This window comes from Nomascus leucogenys, chromosome 13, assembly GCF_006542625.1.
Source record: "Nomascus leucogenys isolate Asia chromosome 13, Asia_NLE_v1, whole genome shotgun sequence".
Lineage (NCBI taxonomy): Eukaryota > Metazoa > Chordata > Mammalia > Primates > Hylobatidae > Nomascus > Nomascus leucogenys.
The window spans coordinates 4,007,304-4,031,932 of NC_044393.1; the positions used below are offsets into that span (position 1 = coordinate 4,007,304).

A 24,629-nucleotide genomic window follows, 5' to 3' on the forward strand; every position below is an offset into this window, starting at 1 on the left:
AGACATAGAAAGGGGGAAAAGGTGACCCATTTTCAAGAGAGAAAACAGTCATTAGAAGTAAATCTACAGATAACCTAATCATTGAATTAATAGACAAGGACTTTAATATAACTATGAAAAATGTGTTAAAGTTCTAGTAGATAGGTAGAAAAATTTTGCAGAATATCCAAACCCTTAAATAACAATTGGAAATTCAATAATTGAATAACATAATACAAAAAATTAATATTTTATTAATTTTATAGACTGGATATCAGAAGGATTTGGAAACTTGAAGAGACGACATTAGAAGTTATTCTATCTGCAACACAAAGAGAATAAAAGCAATTTTTTAAATTTAATTTTTATTTTAAGTTCAGGGGTACATGTACAAGCTTGTTGTATAGGTAAGCTTGTATCATGGGGGTTTGTTGTATAGATTATTTCATCACCCAGGTATTAAGCTGAGTACCAATAGTTATTTTTCTGGATCCTCTCCCTCCTCCCACCCTCCACCCTTCAATAGGCTCCAGTATGTGTTGTTCCCCTCTATGTATCCATGTGTCCTCACCATTTAACTCCCACTTATAAGTGAGAACCTGCAGTCTTTGGTTTTCTGTTCCTGTGTTAGTTTACTTAGGAAAATGGACTCCAGCTCTCTCCATGTTCCTGCAAAGGACATAATCTTGATCTTTTTATGGCTGCATAGTATTCCATGGTGTATATGTACGACATTTTCTTTAACCAGCATACCATTGATGGGCATTTCATTTGATTCCATGTCTTTGCTATTGTGAATGGTGCCACAATGAACATAATATGCATGTGCCTTTGTAATAGAACAATTTATATTCCAAAAAGAGCAATTTTTTTAAATGTTAGAGAATGTCTGACAACTGTGAGTCAATAGGAAGTATTTAATATAAGTGTGATTGGAGTCCCCCAAAATTGGAAATAAAGAATGAAGAAAAATATTTGAAATCATTGTTGGAAATTACTAAAAAGAGATGAAAGACATCAATCTAGAGATCCAAGAATCTCAGCAAACCCCAAACAAGATAGATACAAAGAAAACTGCAACTAAGAATAACATACTCAAACTGATGATATCAAAGACAGAGAAGACATCTTAAAAGCATCCACAGGGGAAAGAAAAGATATTGCATACAGTGAAGCACTAAAAAGAATGTAAGCTACTTCACAATAAGAACTGTGGTGGCCCAAAGCAATGAAACAATATTTTTAAAAGTCTAAGAGAAAAAAAAACCTCCCAATCTACAGTATACTATCCTGTTAAAATATACTTCAAAATTAAGAAATATAAAGACTTTTTTATGTAGACAAAAGCTGAAATAATTCACATCCAGCAGATATGTGCTGCCAAAAAATAAATGCTAACAGGCCTTGTTTAGGATTATGAGAAATGATACCACACTATGAGCTGCTTAAAGCATGAGTAAAAGTATTGCAGGTGCATAACATACACAGAGGTAAAATACATGACACTAAGAGGACAGAGTAGTGTAGGAAATAAATACAGTTATGTGGCTATAAAATATTCACATTGTGGGGCACGGTGGTTCACATCTGTAATCCCAACACTTTGGGAGGCTGAGGCAGGCAGATCACGAGGTCAGGAGATTGACACCATCGTGGTGAGACCCCGTCTCTACTAAAAATACAAAAATTTGCTGGACGTGGTGGCGGGTGCCTGTAATCCCAGCTACTCAGGAGTCTGAGGCAGGAGAATTGCTTGAACCTGGAAGGCAGAGATTGCAGTGAGCCAACTTCGTGCCACTGTACTCTAGCCTGGTGACAGAGCAAGACTCAATCTAAAAAAAAAAAAAAAAAAAAAAAAATTCACATTGTTCATGACATGGAAAATTATTATTTGAAGATGTTTGATAATTTAAAGATAAATATTGTGACATATAGAACAACCACTAAATGTTAAAATAATTGCTTTTTTGTAAAAAAAAAAGGAGATTAAATGGAATACTACAAAAATATTTAGTTAACCCAAAAGAAGATAGGAAAGAAGGAAGAGAACAAAGAATAAATGGGACCATCTTTTTAAATGACAAAATAACAGACTGAAATACAATTCTATTGACTACGACACTAAGTGTTAGTAGACTAAACATGTAAAAGGTAGAGATTGTCAGTTTCAAGGAAAAAAAATCAAGATACAACTATATGCTATTTACTAGAAACATTCTTTAACTGTAGACATACAGGTTAAAAGTAAATGTGTGGATAAACATATATTGGGCAAATAATAAACATAAGAAAATTACATTAATATCAGAAAAAAATTTCTATATAAGTGGTAATAAAGACAATGAGGGAAATTTCATAATTATGTTAAGTGTTAATTGATAAAGAAGATGTAACAGTGCTACATATTAGGCAAAAAAATAAATAAATAAAACAAGATTGTGAAAACTTACGTAAAAATTGACAGGGAAATGAGAGAAACAGACAAATCCACAATATTAGTTAGAGGTTTTACCACTTCTCTCTCAGTAATTACTAGAACAACTAAACAATAAATTTATAAGGTTATAAAAATTTGCTCAACATTCTCAATCAACTTAAGTAGTTAAATACCCACTGAACAGCCAACAAGATAAAGCAATGCTGGGCCATAAAAACAAGTCCCTATAAATGCAAAACATTGAAACGCACAGAGTATGTTCTCTAATTAAAATGGTATAACCTAAGAAAATAATATGATTTCTAGAAAACCTTAAAATGGTTTGAAATTTGTTAAAATGCCTCTAAATAATGTATATCAAAGAATAAATGACAAGGAAAAATTGAAATTAGATCTACCAAATAACAAGACAAATAATAAAATATCAAAATTTTAGGATGCTGCTGAATTGATGTCCGGAAGTAACTTATATCTTTATATATGTATACATATACTTAAAGGAAGGTTTAAAAATCAGTGAACTGAGCTTTCAACTTAATTAGCTAGAAAAAGAACACGTTTAACTGAAGGAAGTTAAATAAAGCAAGTGATTTTAAAATGAGTGGTAGTCAAAGAAATAGAAAACGAAGAAACAATAGAGAAAAATCAAAGGTCAAAGTTTGGTTCTGTGAAAAGATTAATAAAATTTACAAACTTCTATTAAGACTTATAAGAAAAAAGGGGAACATATCAATCACCACTATGAAGACTGTAAGAGGCAATATTACCAGACATTCTACGGACATTAAAAGAACAACAGGAGGAATGACGTTTCGTCGATAAACTTAACGAGTCACATAAAGTGGAAACATTCTTTGAAAAACACAGCCAGCAAAAATGACACAAGAATTAGTATATCTAAATGATCAATATCTTTTAAAGAATTTGAATTTGCAATCAAAAACTTTCCAACCGTTAAATATCATCCCAGATGACTTCACTGTGAATGCTATCCAATGTTGGAGAAAGAAAATAATACCAAATGCATATTCTTTTAAAGAAGAGAAAAAGGAAGAACAGTTCCTCCACTTGTTTTAGGGCAGCATAACCATAGTAGCAAAACATGACAAATCAAACAAATAAAATTACAGACCAATATCCTTCAGAGTACAATCGCAAAATATCAGCAAATCAAATATGGCAATATATAAAATTCATCATAACTCAATAGGGCTTAACCCAGGAATTCTGGTGGTTTCAACATTCAAAACTCAACTGGTATAACTCACTACATAAATGAAATTAAGAAGAATAACCATATAATTATTTCAATAAATGCATAAAATGTACTTGACAAAATTCAAAATCCATTATTTAAATAATTTTTTAAAACTTTCAGCAAAATGAGACTAGCAGAGAAATTTCAAAATCTGATAAAGGTCAACTATGAAAAACCTAAGGTTTATACTTTACTTAATGGAGAAGGACTGCTTTCCTCTTCATATCAGGAACACAGCAAGGACATCTTCTCTCACCAGTTCCATTGAACACTGTACTGGAGGTCTTAGCTGTTGAAATAAGAAAAAATAAAGAAACTATAATCACTGAGAAAAACAATGTATATCTGTCCCTACTATAGACATAATTGTGTAAATGTAAAAAAATCAATAGAATCTGCAAAGAAAAACTACTAGACTTAATTGAATTTAGAAAGGTTACAGAATATAAATACACCAAACTCAAGTGTATTTCCAATATACAAGGAATAACAATGGGAAAACGAACATTTTAATCTGTATACATATATATTTATAGTGGCATTCCAAAATATTGAATACCTAGAATAATCTAAAAAAAATCTGTAAGAACTCATCACTGAAAACTATAATACAGTCATTTATCTCTTAACAAGGAGGATACCTACTGAGAAATGGGTCATTATATGATTTTGTCCTTATAGAAACATCATAGACTATACTTACACAAACCCAGATGGTTCAGCTTACAACACACCTAGGCTATATCCGGTAGAGCCTATTGCTCCTGGGCTACAAACCTGTACAGCATGTAACTATACTGAGTGCTGTAGGCAATTGTAACAAAATGGTGAGTATTTGTGTATCTGAACATATCTCAACACAGTAAAATATGGTACTATATTCTTGTGAGACCACCGTTGATTATGCAGTTCATCATTGACTGAAACATTGTATGCAACCCAAGTGTATGTTGTATTGTAATAATACAAATTAATTTTAAAAACTAAATAAATGCTCACAGGCTGATAAACTAATATTGTTAAGATGCCCATTCTCCTCAAGTTGATTCATAGATAAAACACAATCCCAGTGAAAATAATATCAGGTTTTTTGCATCAATTGAAAAGCTAATGCTATAATTTATATGGAAATTCAAAGGATCTAAAATAGAATAATCTTAAAAATACAAATTCACAGGACTTACAATTTCTGCTTCAAGGTTTACATAAAGTTATAGTAATCAGGACGAGTTGATATTGGCACGAAAATAGAATATACCTCCATCAGTGGAAAGAATGAAAGGTTCAGAAAGAGACCCATACATTGATTTTTGAGAAAGGCATCAAGTCAACTCAATGGAGAAAAGAAAGTGCTTTAAGCAAATACTGCCGAAACAAATGGACAGCTGTATCCAGGGGAAAATAAATGCTTGACCCCACTTGCTCCACTCCAAAATAATAATAACAATAACATGTAATATACTGAAATGTAAAAGCTATAGCCATAAAGCTTCTAGAAGAAAACATAAAAGCAAAAAGGAAAAATAAAGGTTAAAGGGGATTCATAAAAAAAATCTACTATTTAAAAGACACCATTTGGCAAATGAATACACAACGACAGAGAAGAAAATATCCGTAACACATTTGTCTAACAAAGGACTCATATCCAGAATGTTTAAATGACTCCAAAAAATCAATAATAAAAAGACAAACACTCCAATTAAAAGAGTGGGAAAAAGACTTTAACAGGCACTTCACAAAAGAAGACATAAAATGACTAGTAAGCGCATGAAAAGGCATTTAACCCCATTAGTCATTAGGAAAAACTAGATTAAAGCAAGATACGATTTCACATTCACTAGTAAGACCAGAGTGAAAATGACTGACAATACCCTATGTTGGCAAGGACATAGAGTGACAGAAACTCTCATATGTTGCTGGCAGGAGGGTAGAATAGCACCTTGGAGAACTTTTTGGCAGTTTTCTATAAAAAATATACAAGTGCCCTATAACCCAGCAAGTCTGCCCTCTTGAGATTCACCTAAGAGAGATGAAAATCTGTGTCCACAAAAAGACTTGGACGAGAGTGTTCATAACAGCCTTATTTATAATAGCTCATAACTGGAAACAACATAAGTGTCCATCAACAGATGAGTAGGTAAACAAATTGAAGTATTTCATAAAATGCTTCTTGGCAATAAAAAGGCAAGGACTACTGCTAATACACAATACCATGACTGAGTCACAAAAATAAAGCCAGCACCCGAAGTAGGCATTCTGTGTGCTTTCATTTATATGAGATCGAAGAACACAGCTAAACTCATCTACAGGGACAGAATCAGAAGGTGCTTGCCTTTCTAGACTAAGGGTATCAACTGGAAAGGAGACTAGGGAACTTCTTGGTTGAGGGGTTTCACAGCAAAAGTATTCTACATCATGCCTTGGGTGGCCAATCACAGGAGCACACACCATTGACAAAACTCATTGAAATAGATACTTCAGATGGTAAGACCTGTGCACATTACTGTTCATAAAGTAATCCTTTATTATAAAAATATTTTTAAAATAATATTTAATCTCTAGATGCTGAATGGATAAAATTTAACGGAGAGTTTGCAGAACTGATAGCAGGTGAGTTAGGAGACTACTGCCATGATCCAAACCATTCAACAATGTAAGCTCTCAAAGAAATTCCACTTCTATTCATTCTCGCCTTTTGTGATGAGCTCAACCTTCTTCACTGGAAGCAAAGAAATGGAATTCGATCCTTGCTAGAAAAGCTACCCTTCAAAGAATGAGATTGCCCTTCTCCCAGTTTCTTCCCGCAAAATGATGCTGTGAGCACAGGCCACACAATGTTCCACTTTCTTGCATTACAATGTTTTGGGGTTCACCTCATGTGTGATCACTAGAATGCACTCATTCTGAAATCCCCTCTTCATAACTTTTTCATTTTTCAATGTCTTTCTTGAATCTGACAATTGATCATTCTCTTCTATGAATTCAACACATTTCCCACTGTCATTTCAAAAGGGGAGAGAAGTGGTAGTGAGTTCTCTGTCTCTGGGATGATTCAAGTAGAGTGTGAACAATGATGTGTCTAGGGAAATGAGAAATGGTGAGGGTGAAGCTCTTAATGGAGGATGGGGGATAGGCTAATCACCTGGATCCCTTCCAACTATAAAATCTCTACTGTTTGGTCAAAGTCTTGATAAATATTAATACAGTGTAAGAAATTTAAAAAATCAGTTAATTTATACTTAATTTAATTAGCTAAATTTAATTGTACCCTGTATGTATTTTGTTGGACCAGAGGATAGAATTTTATGCATATCTACTCTGGCAAGAAACTCTGAAATTCTCTTTGATCTTCCGCTAATTTTGCCGCTATAACAATTAGCCATTGCTCAGTTGCTGTACCTTTCAGGCACAACCTGATGTTGATTTTAATTACTTAACCTAAGACCAAGGCAAAATGAAATACCCACTGAGTCCTATTCCAATTTCAGTTCATTTAATGCAAAATCTACTGCTTGCAGACTTGGACTTTTTTCTCTGAATCAAGCATCACACATTGTGAGGCATTTAAATGTTAGTTTCCTCTTTTCTTCAATTCTCCACTCATGACCTTTCACATTTATCATTATTAATTAGCCCAGCAGTCACCGCTTTCTATCATTGTGGCTCCTCTCTGTAAACCTCCCTAGTGGTCCTCCTAGAGGAACCACACACATCCAGCGTGGGGTTCCAAGCACAGTTAAGTCCAGCTGAACCACGTTTCCATCCTCAGAGCAGAGGTCTGGAGCTTTTGGTTCTGTGGTGTCAAGGCATCACTGTAGGTAGTTCATGCTTTACATCTTCCACCTTAGGTCCCCTCTCTAACACCAGTTAAAGGGCTTTCTTTAATCTCAGGTGATTTGGATAAGTGTAGATATGAGAAGCAGGAGCCAGACTTTACTTTTTGTTTCACCCACAGCCAGATCTAATGACCACAGGTGATGGTCTTGACTGGAGTTCAATACTAATCTTAATGGATTTCTTGAGTTTACTTCATTTTTTTTAATTCAAGCTGTAGCTTAAAAAAGAAAAAGAAAGTTTAAATGGTTCAATGCAGTCAAGTTGCTGCATCATTCAATCCCTGTCAACAAACTGGATCTGTTTATACTTTGCTTTCCCTCCTGCTGGTCACCTGTACGTTATGTCAAGCAGTAACCAAGCATCAAATTTATTTCCAAATGATGGCTAACAGGGAATAGGCAGACAGAGTTTTCAGATATCTATGTCTTTTGATAGTCTGCAAAGTTGCCTAAAGAAAAAGAAATATAATTCTATTTTTTAAAGCAAAGAGAATAGGGAACACCACACATTGATGCTTCATAAGAAGCTTTTGCCCCAGTTTAGAAATCCAAATTTCCTCCCACTTCAAGTCGGGAGGATCACTTTGGTGCCAATTATCAGATAATTGGAATTCCCAAAGATCCTGTCTGGGAGCCATGTGGGCTTTACGTTATTGTTATTCTGGAAAGGCAAGCTGAGGGAAGAAAAGGTATGCTCTCACGATTCACGAAGACGAGTCATAGATCTAAGGCATGGGTTGTGTGTGTGCACACACTGCATACTAAACATTCGGGGAACACGTTTGATCTCCACATGATCGGGCACGTTGTCCTGTCGAACCAGATAGAAAGTAGCTCCTGATAATGGAGAAGAAAAACTATATGCAACACATGGTCATGAGCATAGAAATTGGGGCTGTCCTGGAGGTCACACACACAGCTTCAGTTTTCAGTCTGCAAGTGAACTGGCTGAGCAGTCCCAAGCAGTTTCAGCTCCCAAATACAGGAGGCCATCCCATTCAGAGCATCTTCCCTTGGAATTGGCCACCATGCTAAGAGAAAGAACCGTCTACTTTAGAACTGCTCTTGAGGTTCTGAACTTTGGGGCAACGCAAGCTTTTCCTTGCCCCTGGGTCATGGCACCTGCCAGCCATTCTGTAAACATTTAAGTGCAAATGATATATCCAGTCTAAGGCAAATTTGTGACTGAGGTCATCATTCCCCAGACCCCTGTGTCAGCAGTCGCCCACTGTGGGGGCGCTCTTTGGAGGCTGAGGTCTAGTCTTGTTAGCAGGGGTGGATCTGTACAAGTCCGCAGCAACTCAGTTCTTGCCTCACAGAAGAAAGAATACAGCCAAGGGGCAGAAGGCAGGGTGAGAGACTGAGGCAAGTTTTAGAGAGGAGTAAAAGTTTACTAAAAAGTTTTAGAGCAGGAATGAAAGGGAGTAAAGTACAGTTGGAAAGGGCCAGACAGGCGACTTGAGAGATCCAAGTGCTCTGTCTGACCCTCGACTTGGGTGGGGTCTTGTATGACATGACTCCAGGGTCCACATTTCTTCTTCCCTGATTCTTCCCTTGGAGCAGGCTGCTCCCATGCACAGTGGCCTGCCAGCACTTGGGAGAGGAGCATGCGCAGTGTGTTTGCTGAAATTGTGTGCAACCTCATTTGAGGCACTCTTCCCTTTCCAGGTAAGCATTCCTAGAGGAAGGTCACATACCAGTTAAACTCTGCCATTTTGCCATTTAGTGCACATACTTGGGCCCACTCGTCCAGCTCCTGAGATCCTATCAGGAAGCGGATCACCAGCTTCAGATGTTTCCTATCTACTGGAAGACAGCCTTTCCCTAGTGCCAGGCATGGCCAATTAGAGACAGCGTAACAATAACCTGGCTATCACCTGATGGTCGCCTGACATCCCTGGGGCAGGGGCCCTCTTCTGCCCTGCTCATGTCTGCCTAAATACCAACTCTAACAGTCTGATGCCCTAAACATCTTATTATGAAAGGACCACTCCTGCTCCCTCTCTGTGGGTTTTTGAACTTCCCACTCCATCACAAGTGTCCTCACTCTCCACCCCTCAGCCCCTGCATCTCTGGGACTTTCCATTCTTACTCTTTATGGTCTTGCCTGGCCTCACTCTCCACCCCACGGCCCTTGCATCTCTGTGACATTCCATGCTTTTTTATGCTCCCCTTGGCCTCACTCTCCACTCCACAGCCCCTGCATCTCTGAGACTTGCCATGCTTACTCTTCATGCTGCCCCTGGCATAAAAGGGCTACTTCACATCAGGTGATGTGTTAGTCACTCAGGCTGCCATAACATAATATCACAGACTTGGTGGCTTAAGCAAAAGAGACGGATTTTTCTCATAGTTCTGGAGGCTGCAAGTCCAAAATCAGGGGCCAGCATTGTTGGATTCTGGTGAAGCCTCACTTCCTGGGTTGCAAATGGCTACCTTGTCACAATGTCCTCTGTAAACCAAAAATAAAATTCAAAGTCCCCTAACTGACTGAAGGGACCCTCCTTTTGGCCAAGGGGATTTCAAACTAAACCTGAAAGACTGGTTCAGACCATGATGGGAAGTGGGTGTCAGACATGCCTCCTTATACCCTCCTCCCCTGGAATTCAGGCACAACAGACCAGCTTTAACACTAAATTGTAGATCTTAAGACAGAAGAAAATCCGTTTAGCAATAAGATACCAAATTCTAACCCGACTCTAGTAGAGCGTCACATGACAGATAGCAGGCCCTGAAAGAAATCAAAGTATTTTCCCCCAGAATATATTTCATTGACATATTTTGAAACGGCCCTGCAAAGCTGTCTCTCATGGGGAAAATCTACATTCTGTAGAGAATCCCCTTCCCTGTCCAGGTATTTTCCTAACCCAGGAGAGATTTAACTAAGAGTCTGGCACCTTTTAGCATCTGAAAAAAGACATTTACTATTAATATCTATTTTCTGAGGCCTGCTACCTAGAGGCTTCATCTACATAAGAAGAACCTTGGTTTCCACAACCCTCCTTATCTTAGCATTTCTTTCTGCTGACTTCAACTCTTCAGGCAGAGCTTAACCCTGTCAACCAACGGCCATCAGGAAATCTTTAAATCCACCTATGACCTGGGAGCCCCTGCCTCTCCAGGCCAAGCCAATGTACACTTTGCATGGATTCATTTCGGTTTTTATCTATAATTTCTATCCCCCTAAAATGTATGAGATCAAGCTATAACCCAATTACCTGGAGCACAGGTTCTCTGGACCTCTTGAGACTATGCCTCAGGCCTTGGTCACTCGTTTGTGGCTCAGAATAAATCCCTTCAAATATTTTACAGAGTTTGACTCTTTTTTGTTAAAACCCCACAGAGCCTTCCCTCTGTGCATGTCCCTGGAGGAAGAGAGAGTGCATGAGCTCCACCATTAAGTCTGCAAATTCATAGACCCCTCTCTTATGACCTCATTTAACCTTAATTTCACTCGTGTCCATGTAAAGAGACCACCAAACAGGCTTTGTGCGAGCAACAAGGCTGTTTATTTCACCCGGGTGCAGGCGGACTGAGTGCAAAAAGAGAGTCAGCGAAGCGAGATAGGGGTAGGGCTGTTTTATAGGATTTGGGTAGGTAAAGGAAAATTACAGTCAAAGGGGGTTGTTCTCCGGCAGGCAGGGGCGGGGGTCATAAGGTGGTCAGTGGGGGAGCTTTTGAGCCAGGATGAGCCAGGAGAAGGAATTTCACAAGGTGATGTCATCAGTTAAGGCAGGAACAGGCCATTTTCACTTCTTTTGTGATTTTTCAGTTACTTCAGACCATCTGGATGTATACGTGCAGGTCACAGGGGATATGATGGCTTAGCTTGGGCTCAGAGGCCTGACACTTAATGATCTCCTAAAAGCCCCATCTCCAGATGCTGTAACATTGGGGGATTAGGGCTTCAGCACATGAATTGCAGGGGTGGTGGAGGGATGGGGAGTAGAGACACAATTCATTGCATAACAGGTGGTCAAGAAAAGACTCTCTAGGATGGTGACACTTATGATGAGACCCAAAGAATGAGAGCGAACCTGCCATCTGAAACTCTGGGGAAAGCCCACTGCAGAAAGAGGAACAGTAGGTGAACAAGGGGAGAAATAAGTTGTAGAGATGAGCATTAAGCATTCTATTTCACATTTGTTAAATTTGAGGCTTGTGTGACATCCAAATGGATCAGTGAAGCAATGGAATAAAATAATGGAAAATCCAATAGTAATATAAATAATTTATTCCTTGCCAAGGTACAACCATCAAAGGTTTCAAATATACATGTATATGGCTTTCCATGGCTGCCCTATCTGGATCATTGTCTTAATTGCTTGGCCATCATGAAACAAGTCATTTGGGTGTGGAGGAGGATGGAGAATCAGCTGGCAAGCATGGAGCCAGGCTAGCTTCAAGTGCAGCCCAGAGAGCCAGGTGGAGGAAATCAGCACCAAGACTTTTCCCAGGTGAAGCACTTCATCAGGCTTATCAGAAGAAGTGTGTTTAGGGGTTCATTAGAGAACACAGTCAAAACAAATTCTTCCTGTCTGGGAAGCCACCAAGTCCTTAAAAAAAAAAAATGCTGTATAAGCATCCCCAGTGGCCAATTGTGCATCCAAGAAAATGCTTCTGTCACCATCTGAGTAAGTTTCATTAAGTCCAAATGCCTCAAATTGCCTTCTTTTTCTTCCTGAAACCCTCAGGTTTTTGATTCCCTGAAATCCACTGTCTTTGACTTCCCACTGCACACAGTTGTTTAGATAAATCCATTGAAGATCTCTGCCCACAAAGCATACGATTCTGGAGAAAGGAAGAGACGCTTCCCAAACTCCATGAGAGGCCTCACCCACTTCCTGCGAGAAGTTCAGAAAAGGTCCCTCTGTGTTCTTGGTATCAGAGAGTGCCTTGAGACATCGAGAGGCACTGGTGATGTTACGTTAAATTGCACGCACAAACAGAACACATCCGATTTTAATTGTTTTATTCCTCTCAACCAAACAAAACATGTATAAGCCTTAGCAGGCTGATAAAGGCCTCCAGGCACTGTTTTAACAATTTGCATATAATTTGCAATTTGCAAACACTGGTGAGGACAGGGCTGCTCGGGGCAGAGGCTCTGTTACAAATCCTGGAGGTGAGGTTGCCAGGAGGGGAAGGAGGAGTGGGAAAAATTCTTATTACTTTGATCATGTATTTTAATCCCATTATATTGAAAAAAATACACTCATTTTGTAATATAATTGTGTCGATGTGTTTTAATACAGCATGTTGTTAAAGTTACTTATACATTCCTGGGAAGATAAAATCTAGGGGCTAGAAGTCAGTCATGTAAATAATATGAAAATATCCGGGGCTCATTTGATGACAGTGTTTCAAATATTGGACCAAACAAGAAGTGATTCTCCCAACTTCCTGTGATCTTTACTCCTTTATTTTACTCCAACAAGTGCTATTTTGAATTAATTCTGTCTCTCATTTATTGTCTTGTTACTGGAAAAAGGAGTCCCAATCCAGACCCCAAGGGAGGGTTCTTGGATCTTGTGCAGGAAGGAATTCAAGGTGAGTCACAGGATACAATAAAATGAGATCATTTATTGAAAGCTACTCCAATTAAGAGTGTGGATCCTCAGAAAGCGAGAGAAGGAACATATCATCCTTGTTTTAAGTTTTTCTTCCATAGCGGTCTTATCTATGCAAAAAGCTAAGCTAAGCTATGACTATGTGCAGACGGCTGACAGCATGACAAAATTTATTATTCTGCTGATTTAAAGAAAACTGTCTTTGGCATTTTAGTGCATATGTGCATCAAAGCATAATAAGAATTACCTTGAAGGCATATATTATTATGTATATTGGGGCATCTGGACATTTTGTTGTCATAGGAGTTTGTCCTTGCAGGCATTGTAAACTGCTTCCTTAGCCATAAACATCTTATGACCATGGGTTGTGATTGGCAAGGAATGCACCTTGGTTTTAAGATGGCATTAAATCTAAAATGGTGTCACCTGGGCTCTCCTGGGCTCCTGTTTCCCAAAAAACATCTCATGCAAGGGAATGGAGAAGTAGACACAACATTTCCTGGGAAAAAAACAGTAAGTCTCTTGTTCAATTAGAAAATGCTAAAAATTGGGTTTATCTGAGTATGTAAATTATGTCAAAGAGTTGACGGATGACATACATTGATATATTCATGAAAGGGGGCATTTTTCCTTATAAGGAAGAGAGTTTAGGTTTCAAGTTTATATGTAAAGAGCTTGGAAGTCATCACTCCCGTCCTTCCAACAAATAAAAGTTGGACAAACTGAAAATCAATGACCTTTCTTGAACCTATTGGAGAACTGAGTTCACAGTATGAAACAGAGCTCATGGGAGGCCATTGTTTAGGACTGGCCTCCTGCACTAGGCCCTGGGCAGACCAGAACGGAGTCAATGTACTGAGGGCTACCTAATGAAACTGAACTTTGAAATGAACCAGTTTTCCTAAAAAATGGGAGATTCTGGTCAACCTGAGTCAGCATAAGAAAGTTTCTTTTAGTCCCATAAAGAAAATATCTTCAAAGTGATCAGTCAGCATAATAAGAAAGTTTTCTTTGTTTTAGTCCTACAAGGAAAATATCTTCAAAGTGCCCAATCTGCTTTCTGTTTCTGCTTTCTTCAGCCCCTTTCTGCCCATGAAACCAACCTCCTATGCTCAGCTCATTAGAACATGGACTGTACAGAATGAGGTGTTGACAAATTGCAAATAAAAGCCCATTAAGACCTTTAAGTTTGGTGTAAGTTTGCCTTTTGATAACAGGGTAAATCACTACCCAGAAATCTGGAATCTCTCCATCTCTGGATGAGTCCAGAGAATCACAGCTGAGGTCTGCCTCTCTGGAGCAGAAGCCACTGTAGACATAAACTGGTAGGAACACTTAGATGATCAAGTTGACACATTCCTATGAACTGAATATGTGAGACTGAGGAAGGCAATGTAAGACTGGGCACTGCAGCCTTGGGGAGACCCCACGCTTTTGTGGATTTTATCTCCAGGAGCCCTTCAGGTTCTGATGGTGAAGATCCTGGAAAGAGCTGCTCCCAGCTTTGGCAGGGAAAGGAAGAGTATTCCTTATGAAATACACCAGAGCCTTCTCCTTCCCCTGGAAGGTCCACTCTCCAGGAGAAAGACTTCTCAGCCTCATTCCAGCCTGGGGAAGGGCATTTTCTACTGCAGCTCCCTCCAGCCTTCCAGTCTCACCTAAGGCTGGGGGAAACACTTGTGAAGTCACAGGCCAGACACAGAGCCCCACTGAAAGACTGAGATTTAATATGATGATTATAGGACGCTCGCCTTCCCCTACAATTTACCACCTCATCAACAGGGCTTCAGTACAACAGCAGTGAATTACAGTTGAAAGAGCTCCAGACAGAGGCTCTGAAGAGCAGGACTCAAGGTCAAGAGGCGAGCATCTGGCGCCTACAGCAAATATTGAACACAGCCCAACTCTGAGTCAGATGAACATAAATCCTCACATTAAGGCCTGTTGACCTCAGTTCCTATTGCTCTGAATTATTAGCCAGATAATTTAAAATACTATGATTAGTATGTTAAGGGTTCCAATGAAAAACTAGATAACATGCAACAATAGATAAGTAATATAAGCAGAGTGATGAAAATACTAGGAAAGGATCAAAAGGAAATACAAAAAATCAAATCACTGCAAAAGAAATGATGAATGCCTTTGATGGGCTCTTCAGTAGCCTAGACAGAGCCAAGGAAAGAATCAGTGAGCTTGAGCATATGGCAACAGAAACTTCCCAAACTGAAATGCAAAGAGAAAAACATATGTAACAAAAAACAATAGAATCCTTCATAACTGTGGAACAATATCAAAAGGCTTTGTGTATGTGTTATTGGAATACCAGAAAAAGAGAGAACAGCACATAAGTGTTCAAAGTAATAATAGCTAATAACATTTCAAAACGAATGATAGACCTAGAGAACTGATAAATACAAAACAAGCAACAAATAAACAAAAGTCACAAATACACACCCCTAGATATATTATGTTCAAACTGCAGAAAACCCAAAGACTAAGAGAAAATCTTGAAATAAGACAAGGGCTGGGAGAGAAACCTCTTACCTAGAGAGGAGCAAAGAATCACAGCAGACTTCTCATCAGAAACCACACAAGCCATAGGAGAATGGAATGAACATTTAGTCTTGAAAGAAAAAAAAGAAAACCCTTTCTTTATCCAGAAAGATCATCCTTCAAAAGTAAAGGAGAATCAAAGACTTTCTCAGACAAACAAAAACTGGATGGAGTTCACAGCCCATAGACCTGCTCTGAAAAAATTGTTGAAAGTTCTACAGGGAGAAGGAATAAGGAAGAGGTCAGAAATACAGATCTCCATAAAGAAAGGAAGGGCATCATGAAGGAATCATGAAGATAAAATATAATCTTTGATCTTTTTTATTGATCTTTAAAAGGCAATCATTTAAAATGACAGGAACAATTTATTGAGTGATTATGGCACATGGAGAAGTGGGGTGAAGGCAACAACATCCCAAGAATTTGAAGGAGGAACTGGGAATGTTCTGTTAGGTGGCATCTGCACTGCCTGTGAGGGGCACAGTGTTATCTGAAGGTGACTCATTGGTAATTGGGGAGACGGGTCCTCAAGGAGGTAGAGTGGCTTGGTAACTGGGTGGATGCACCAAGCATGGATAGCAGTGTGACTGGAGCCAGAGAGATGGGGGCTCAGCCCCAATCCCACTCACTGTGCCAGCTTCAATAGGGTTTTCACAGCTTTTACTCTCAGATATCTCATCTCAAAAATTAAAGCTATCAATAGTTCCTTTGTAAGTCTCTCTGGAGATTGAGATAAGGCAAGTAAAGCTGTCCACATAACACCTGGCACAGGTAAATCGCCTACATATGGGAACTGTTATTATTTCAATTGACAGCAGTGGCGCTCAAATTGTTGTTTCCCCAGACCAGCAACATCACCTGCAAATGTGTTAGAAATGCAAATTGTCAGCTCTCACCCCAGATCTACTGAAGCAGGAACTCAGTGAGTGGGTCCAGATAGTTGTGTTTTAACGAGTCTTCCAGGTGACGCTGATGCTTGCTAGTGCACCAGAAGCACTGCTTTATACGATGAAGAAATTACTAGTGAGGCCAGATACTGAGTGGCAACTCTGATCAGCTGGCTTTCCTGACGTCAAGATCTAACATCATAAGCAGGTCAGACAACAGTGTTGTTAAACACACCTATTATTGATCACATTCTACCTTCACTATCAGAGGCAGCTCAATGCTTGGCACATAGTAGGTCCCTAAAAAACACTCAAGTGAATCAATAAGTTCAGGACCACAGCTCTCCCCATGTAACCTCACTATTTGGATAAGGAAGGCAGAGCGTCCAGCAGCTTCCTGCTCCACCTTGCCCTGTGTGCTCTGCTATCTGATGACAGCCCCATGAACAAATCAGAGTTTGACTCCTAAATATAGGACTAAGGGGATTGAGATTTGATCCTACAGCCTCTGTTTTCAAATGGGATAAGGCTGAAAGGCCACATGACTCCCTTCATATGTGATTCAGGGAGGAAAGAAAACTAGAGCTAAGATCACCAATTTTTTGTTGTTCTTTGTTCCACGGTTGTGCTGAACCCCGTATTAAGCTCAATAGCAAGGCTGAAGAAGAGACCCAGAGCTAGCAACCAAGCCATGGGGTTTTATTAGGGGCTTAGGTGCAGGGAGAGTGTTCAATGGTGGTGGGTTGAACAGGGAAATCACAGAATGAATGTCTGAGTTGGCCACTCCTGGATTCCCTAGCACGGAACACACATTTAGGCGCATCTGCCATACAGGGTCATTCTAAGGGTATGCTTAAGTTATTACTATTAGGTGCATTTACCCTACATCCCCCGCCCCCATGAATATTAAAATGTTGAGGTTTCTTGATGGAAATTTTTTGTCCATTCATAATTTTGGTTTAATCATTGTTAGTTTTTGATCAAGCTCTGTGGGGCCTCTGTGGCATGTACAGTGCTGTGCTGGACAAGGCAGGGGACTAAGAGAGTAACACAGGTCCCCTTCCCCTGCAGAGCCAGAGCCCTGCCCAGGAGAGAGAAAGGATGTAGACAGCCTCATGACGATGCAGAATGGGGAACAATTGTGTCATAGCAAAGACCCACGCATGATGTTAGGAGTGTTTAAAGGGCAGAAAAGAAGTCCGTTCCAAGAGTGGGGGATGGGGGAGGCTTCACACAGGAGCCGGACACCAGAGCAGCTTCTGCCAGGGCCTCCCGGGAGACACAGTGATCTGGCCTCTCCAGGAGAATGGAATGTCCCACCTGACAACCATGCAAAGAAATGAATGGTGAAACAGACAGCAGGTCCCCTTTGCCTATTACACTAGCATTAAAATGTAGTGGACATACCTAGTGCTGGCAACAGTGTGATGAACTTGGCATTCCCATCTACTTGTGGAAGCATCTGGCAAACTGCCAGCTGGGAAGATAGCTTTTGGAAATCATCAGTCAACACGCGTGAAGTGCTATTGTCAATGTTTGTGTCATCGGCCCCAGCAATCAGACATGTGGAGATCTGTCCTAACGGATGTTGTTGTTAGCAAAAGGAAAACAATATTCTCCACTGGCTTCATTTCCCAACAGATGGAAGCAATACAGGCGTCAGAGAATGGCCACCTGAATGAATACTAACTGCTCAGTGTTGAGTAGCCTTTAAAATAATTTTTCTGAAGAAATTCAGCCACCTGCAAACAAAACTCTTAAGGTATGTTAAATTAAAAATCATGTCTCAGAATTTTACTGAGGACAATTGCAAATACTCAACAAGTAATAAACCTTGGGCAAAGATACTGGAATTACAAAATAATAGTGCTATCATTAAGATGGTGTGGTTGGTTGTGGTTTTTATTATATATTTTCTCTGCTTTTCAAATGCTGTAAGATGTTCTTACAGATAATAGTTGGAGAATGCAAAATATTAGAGAGAGAGAAATGAGAATGAAAGGTCACCTCCTTATCGTTGAAGTGGTAATAAAAATAGTCACAGGACCTTCTCATTGCCAGCAGCTCTAGCCCTCATGTGAACTTTATTTTCATTCTTTTCTGTTGCTGAAAATTGGTCTCCAAGGGCAGTTAAGTCTCAGGGGCATCGCTTGACCTCAGGCTGTAAGGAAGCCCAGCACCAGGCTGGATTTCTGAAGCTAAGCAACAGGTTCTGAGGTAGGTCAGAGAGGGTGGTCATAGCCTCACTTAAAGGAGAGCAAACTTGCTAAATAGATGGCGAGAACAAGCCACGTGCGGTGCACAAGCCGCATCCCAGGCTCGTGGTTAGACCATCCTGCAGCAACGAGGCAGAAGAGCAGAAGGAAAAATCCGCGAATTCATCCAAGTGCAGAAACCCAAGATGAGTGTCCTTGGGCTGACCTGCGCTCAATACTAAAGAACTGGGTGGAGATTTACAATGCTAATGAGACGTGCGATGTGTGTACTAGCATGCACAACCACAGCACATGTGCCACCAGGAGACAGCCCAGAACATGCTTAAGGGCAACACTCGTTCCCAGCCCTTCATGAATAATCATGTAAGACCCCCATAAAGGGGGTTTCCCCAGTGTCGGCCAGCACTGCCTCGCCTTTGAGCGGCCGCTCCGATCAGGTGGCAGAGTGCACTTTCGCTGTGCAATCAACTCCCGTGCTTACCTTTACTTTGGACGTGCTCTCAAGTTCTTTTGTGTGACGAAGTCAAGACCCTGAACCGGTCCACCGGCAACGGTTCTTTCGGAGCCCCCTAACCACAGGCCCTGAAAGCTGCTGAGTTAAGTCTTTAAACTGCGGGAGAGCCTGGGAGCATCTGAAACGCAAAAGGGCTCCCAATGGACAGGGAGGCAGCACCCGGAGCGGAACCCGGAAGAGGTTTGCCCGTGAGCCTAAGTCTCCACACACAGTGATCCGGGCACCCGGGCTGCCGTGTGGCAGGTGAAACCGCGTATGGTGTGGATGTTTCTCCAGCTGTGTTCTGTCGAGCCCCTAAAAGTCTGGCCTGCGTTGGAAGGTCCTCCCCAGTGTCCTCGTTTCTGTTCAAACAGAAAAGTTCTTATTTTCTGTATTTGTGGTTTTTGCTTCCTCATATAATTTCGGTTGCACAAAGCTAAAAAATATTTGAAAACCTCTACTTAATCGTATAACTAAATGCAACATTATCTTTTGCTTATTTAATAACTGTTAATATTTATTTTCTATTTATGTTAATAGTGATAATAAAAATATAGCTTGGAGTGAGAGAAAAGCTTTTCTCTCTGTTAACTATCACTATATCATTTAACTACCACTAGCTATTCCTCACAACAGTTTCTAAAGTGTAAGCACCTGCCACCTCATTAGCCTCTAAGCTCCACAATGCCAGGGACTTTTTGCCTTAGTCTCTGCTGTGTGCTCAGAATACTCAGCACATACTAGGTTTGAACAAAATGCATTTTGGAGAGTGGATGCTGCTGCCACCTGGTGACAGCATACCCACATTTCATGCTTAGCACTTTGATTACTTAATACAATTCATGAGGAATGGAATCAGAAAACCTAAGACGTGCATCTGTGTGATAGCAATCTCACTTTCCCCACTTAGCTTTTTCTGTTTCCCTGCTCTGCACGGATTGGAGACATCTGAGTTTTCTCTGGCCCCATCACCTGCACCTGCCCTGCCCCATCACTTGCACCTCTTCTGTGTGGTATTAGGTTGGTGCAAAAGTAATTGCTGTTTTTGCCATTACAACTGCATGAACTGTGATTACTTTTGCACCAACCTAATAATAGGGCTTGCCCCTCCAGAGGATAGAATCTTTGCTTGTCACCTTAGAACTCCTCACACAGAGCACTGCATTCATCAAACCCTGCTCTCGGCCATCCTCAGGGCACATGGAAGGTCATGCCCATAAATCAATGCCTCAGCCGACATCTGGTCTCCCTTCTGCCATTCCCTGTGTCCCTGCCCTGGCACCAGGCATTTGCAGGTGCAGGGGGCAACATCATTTAGTTAGCTTCATCTGGGCAGGGAGGAGCGTTATTAAACATGAGAGATAGCTGTTGGCTCATGGAAAAGATTAGTTTTAAGCAATTTAAGGCAAAACAATAAAGGGTGTGGTTTCCTCCTCTGACATGCTTCCTAATTTGTAGATTCATATGACATCACACTGGATTACAAAGCCACATTACTCTGATTGGTAATGTTATGCTCTCCTAATTCAGTTTGTATAATTATTTAAGTTTAATTTTTTAGGACTGCTCAAATATTCACATTGTGTTCAGTAGAGGCCAGAAAAAATTGGGAACATGCATCCACACATGTCAAGAAGTTTAATTGCTAGAATAATGCAGGGCAATTATTGTAATGAGAACAAAGCCTCATGTCTGGCATATACATATGACTGTGTCCAGCCCAACTCCGTTGAAGTGACAGTCATCAAACTCGAAGCTCCTCAAGGAGAGAGGCTGTGTCGCCTTCACAGACATGACTCATTGCTGGTGCTCAATCAGGGTTGAGCTGACTTGACTTGAAGCCGAACAAGGACAAAGAAAGGTCATGCAGTCCTGAAAAAGTCAAGGGTCTGAGAGACAACATTTGCTGTTGTCCTTGCTGTTTAATTCTCTGAGGTCCATTAGGAAGCAGGTAGGAGCATGTAATCATGGCCATTTGGGCCAATCTTCTGCACAGATGGGGAAGGCATCTGCCCCCACAGTGAACGCTAGGCTTACCTGCCTCCCAAATCTCTCTCCAGGCTAACTTCCATGGTTACTCAAATCCCTCTCTTAAATATTCAGACCTCCAGCCCCTGGACCTCTATGGTCCTCCTGACAAAGCTGGAGCCGTGATATCTCTGCACCTCCATTCTTCATCTGTAAAATGGGGCCATAGAGTCTACTCCACTGGGTTGAGAAGCTACTGGAAACCAGGCTGCCAAGTGCCTGATGCAGTATCTGTCTTCAGCGGGCCTCCACACAAAGACAGTTTCCTCTTTTTTAAATTATATCTAGACTTTTAATCGTTTTTTTAAATTGTTATGGGTACACAGTAGGTGTATATATTTATGGGGAACATGAGATGTTTTGCTACAGGCATGCAATGCACAATAATCCCACTATGGAGAATGGAGTATCTACCTCTTCAAGCATTTGTCCTTTGTGTTCAAACAATCCAATTATACTCTTAGCTATTTTTAAATGTACAATTAAATTATCATTGACTCTACTCACCCTATTGTACTATCAAACACTAGGTCTTATTCATCCCCATGTCCGTCCTCCTCACCCCCACAACCCTTCCCAGCCTCTAGTATCCATCCTTCTACCCTCTATCTCCATGAGTTCAATTGTTTGGATTTTTGGATCCCACAAATAAGTGAGAACATGTGATGTTTGTCTTTCTGTGCCTGGCTTATTTCACTTAAGATGATGACCTCCAATTCCATCCCCGTTGTTGCAAATGACAGGTTCTTATTCTTTTTTATGGCTGAATAGTACTCCATTGTGTAAAGTACCACATTTTGTCCTCTTATTGCTTTTCGTCACTGCTGAGAGCCGGTCCTATCTGCTGCTTTTCCAGGGTTTCCCAGGAAGGTGCCCACTCTATGTGTTAGACCAGAAGTTTAAATTAACGTGGTCTATGGACAATCACAGCCCATGCACCCATGGCAGGGCCTCAGGTACCTGCATGTCACCAACTCCTTACCCCAGAGGAGATGCCCACTCTGGCTGGGAAAGTTTAACCACCATCCACACACCCATCTGCCCAAGAAATATAGACGGAATGCCCACCATGCACAAGTGTTAACCAGACACCTGAGAAAGAAGCATTAGGTTAAGAGAGACTCTATTTCCACAAGCAGTTTGCAAACTGGGGAGAGGCAGCCTTCAGTACAAAACAAAGGTGGGCCTGGAGAGAACCAAGAGAGTGCTTGTCTTTGATAGAGAAAGCTCCCACCCAGCTTCCCACTCTGGGCCACTTATGCAATTGCGGGATGTAAGCTGCTCGGTTCTGATTGGCCGATGCTGTCACAGTCTATTGCTCAGGTCAAGGAGGAAAATAAGGTTTTGCCACAGCTACCGATTCAGGTGGCACGAACAGGAAAAAACAGCCCTGAATGTCCCTAAGTTACACGGCAATGGTGTGTATTTTCCTGGAACACAGAGTATGTGTGTGGCCTCTAGTCAGCAAATGGCTGCTTGGCTCTATTTGGAAACTAGGCCCAGTTAGGTGCTCAGGAGCTGTTTTGGAGAATGGGCTCTTCCAGGGTTCACACAAGACAGAACAACCAGCAAGAGGGAGAAAATATTCCTGCAAAGTCTACTTTCTAGATTCTCTAGGAAGGTTGTTTAGTCAGGGTTCTCCAGGGAAACAGAACCAATAGGAGATATTATATATATATATGTATACACACACACACACACACACACACACACACACGGGGGTGGGGAGATTTATTATAAGAAATTGACTCGTGGCTGGGCGCTGTGGCTCATGCCTGTAATCCTAGCACTTTGGGAGGCCAAAGTGGGCAGATTGCCCAAGCTCAGGAGTTTGAGACCAGCCTGGGCAACACGGTGAAACCTCATCTCTACTAAAATACAAAAAATTAGTCAGGCGTGGTGGTGTATGCCTGTAGTCTCAGCTATTCGGGAGGCTGAGGCAGGAGAATCACTTGAACCCAGGAAGCGGAGGTTGCAGTGAGTGGAGATCACACCACTGCACTCCAGCCTGGGCAACTGAGCAAGACTCTGTCTCCAAAAAAAAAGAAAAAAGAAATTGACTCGGGCGGTGATGGAGGCTGAGAAGTCCCACGGTCTGCCGTCAGCAAGCTGGAGACCCAGAAAAGCCCATGGTATAATTGGAGTTCAAAGCTCTGAGACGCAGGGGAGGTGAGGTGTAAATCCTATTGTGATAGCAGGAGAAGATGAGATGAGATGTCCCACCTCAAGCAGGGAGTCAAGAAAAAGCGCAAATTCCTCCTTTCTCTATCTTTTGTTCTATTCAGGCCCTCAACAAATTGGGTAATGCCCATCCCCGTGGGGCAGATCAATCTACTCTGCTGAGTCCAGCAACTCATATGCTAATCTCTTTGGGAAGGCCTCTCACAGACCCACCCAGAAGCAATGTTTAACCTGGGCACCCAGAGGGGCAGTCAAGGTGACACCTAAGATCAACCACCACAGAGGGTGAAACCATCAAGCACTCTAGGAGTTTGGTGTAAGGGTGAACCCCCAACCAAGCCAGGGGTCTTGTGTAGTAAAATGAGGAGGCCAGACTCTGACCCCAAAGTGTCTCATTTAAAGATCTGAGATGGGCTCCAGAACATTCTATGTGCTCACAAGCACCTCTGCTATTTCTGACTCTGTTGGTCCAAGAAACAGCATAAGACTGTGAGCTCTTTATGAGCTGAAACCAGGCCCCAGCTCTGTCCCGGAAGGGACAAAGCACAGTGTATGGAGGTAGCAGGTGTTCAGCCTCTCATTTGTGAGATGAAGTGAAGGCATCGTGAAGGAGTCTGGAAGGACGGAAGAACTTTGCTAAGGGGAGCGAGAGTGAGGTCAGGAGTAGAGGAGAAACAGGAAATGGGAGTTCCTTTGAGAGTTGTGAGAACTAAATTCATGCTGGAAAGAGGTGGAGAGGATTCAGAGAAGTGCCTTGCTCTGGTGTGAAGGATCCTTCCGAGGAGGTCAGGATTATAATGATCTCATTACTAAACTGGAACTTGCCTGCCAATAGACCCTACTCATCTCAGATGGAGAAGGAGCTCCACAGCAAGCAGTCGTGACTGCACATGAAATATTTAACAGATCGCCTCTTGAGCAATCATCTGTGGTCATAATCTGGCTCTGTCTACCACCACATCACAAAAACACTCACGTGAAAAGAAACGTGGGTCCAGGAGGTGGTTTCTCAGTTCAATGCACAGATCACTGGTGGCCAAACTCCACACAAAGGTGGATCTCCCCTCGCCACAGCGTCTTCTGCAGTCTTGAGTCTCTAGCCTGAACTACTCCATGAGACCAGGCCCAGAGGACACCCAAAGCCTGGGGAGCCCAGGAACAGAGGTGTCCCACCTTTGCCTCTAAAGGGAC

At 41.2% G+C, this 24,629-nt stretch overlaps 1 long non-coding RNA gene across 1 annotated transcript in view; it reads right to left on the reverse strand.

Annotated features, from left to right (window-relative positions):
- The window catches only part of LOC105740679, a 175,546-nt gene extending 156,176 nt beyond the window's left edge, over nt 1-19,370 (reverse strand). The window contains exons 1-2 of the long non-coding RNA XR_001116746.2: nt 19,218-19,370; nt 3,864-3,963 (exon numbers count right to left, since the gene is read on the reverse strand). This is a non-coding gene — a long non-coding RNA (uncharacterized LOC105740679). The remainder of the gene's footprint in view (nt 1-3,863; nt 3,964-19,217) is intronic.
- Nucleotides 19,371-24,629: the final 5,259 nt, after the last annotated feature.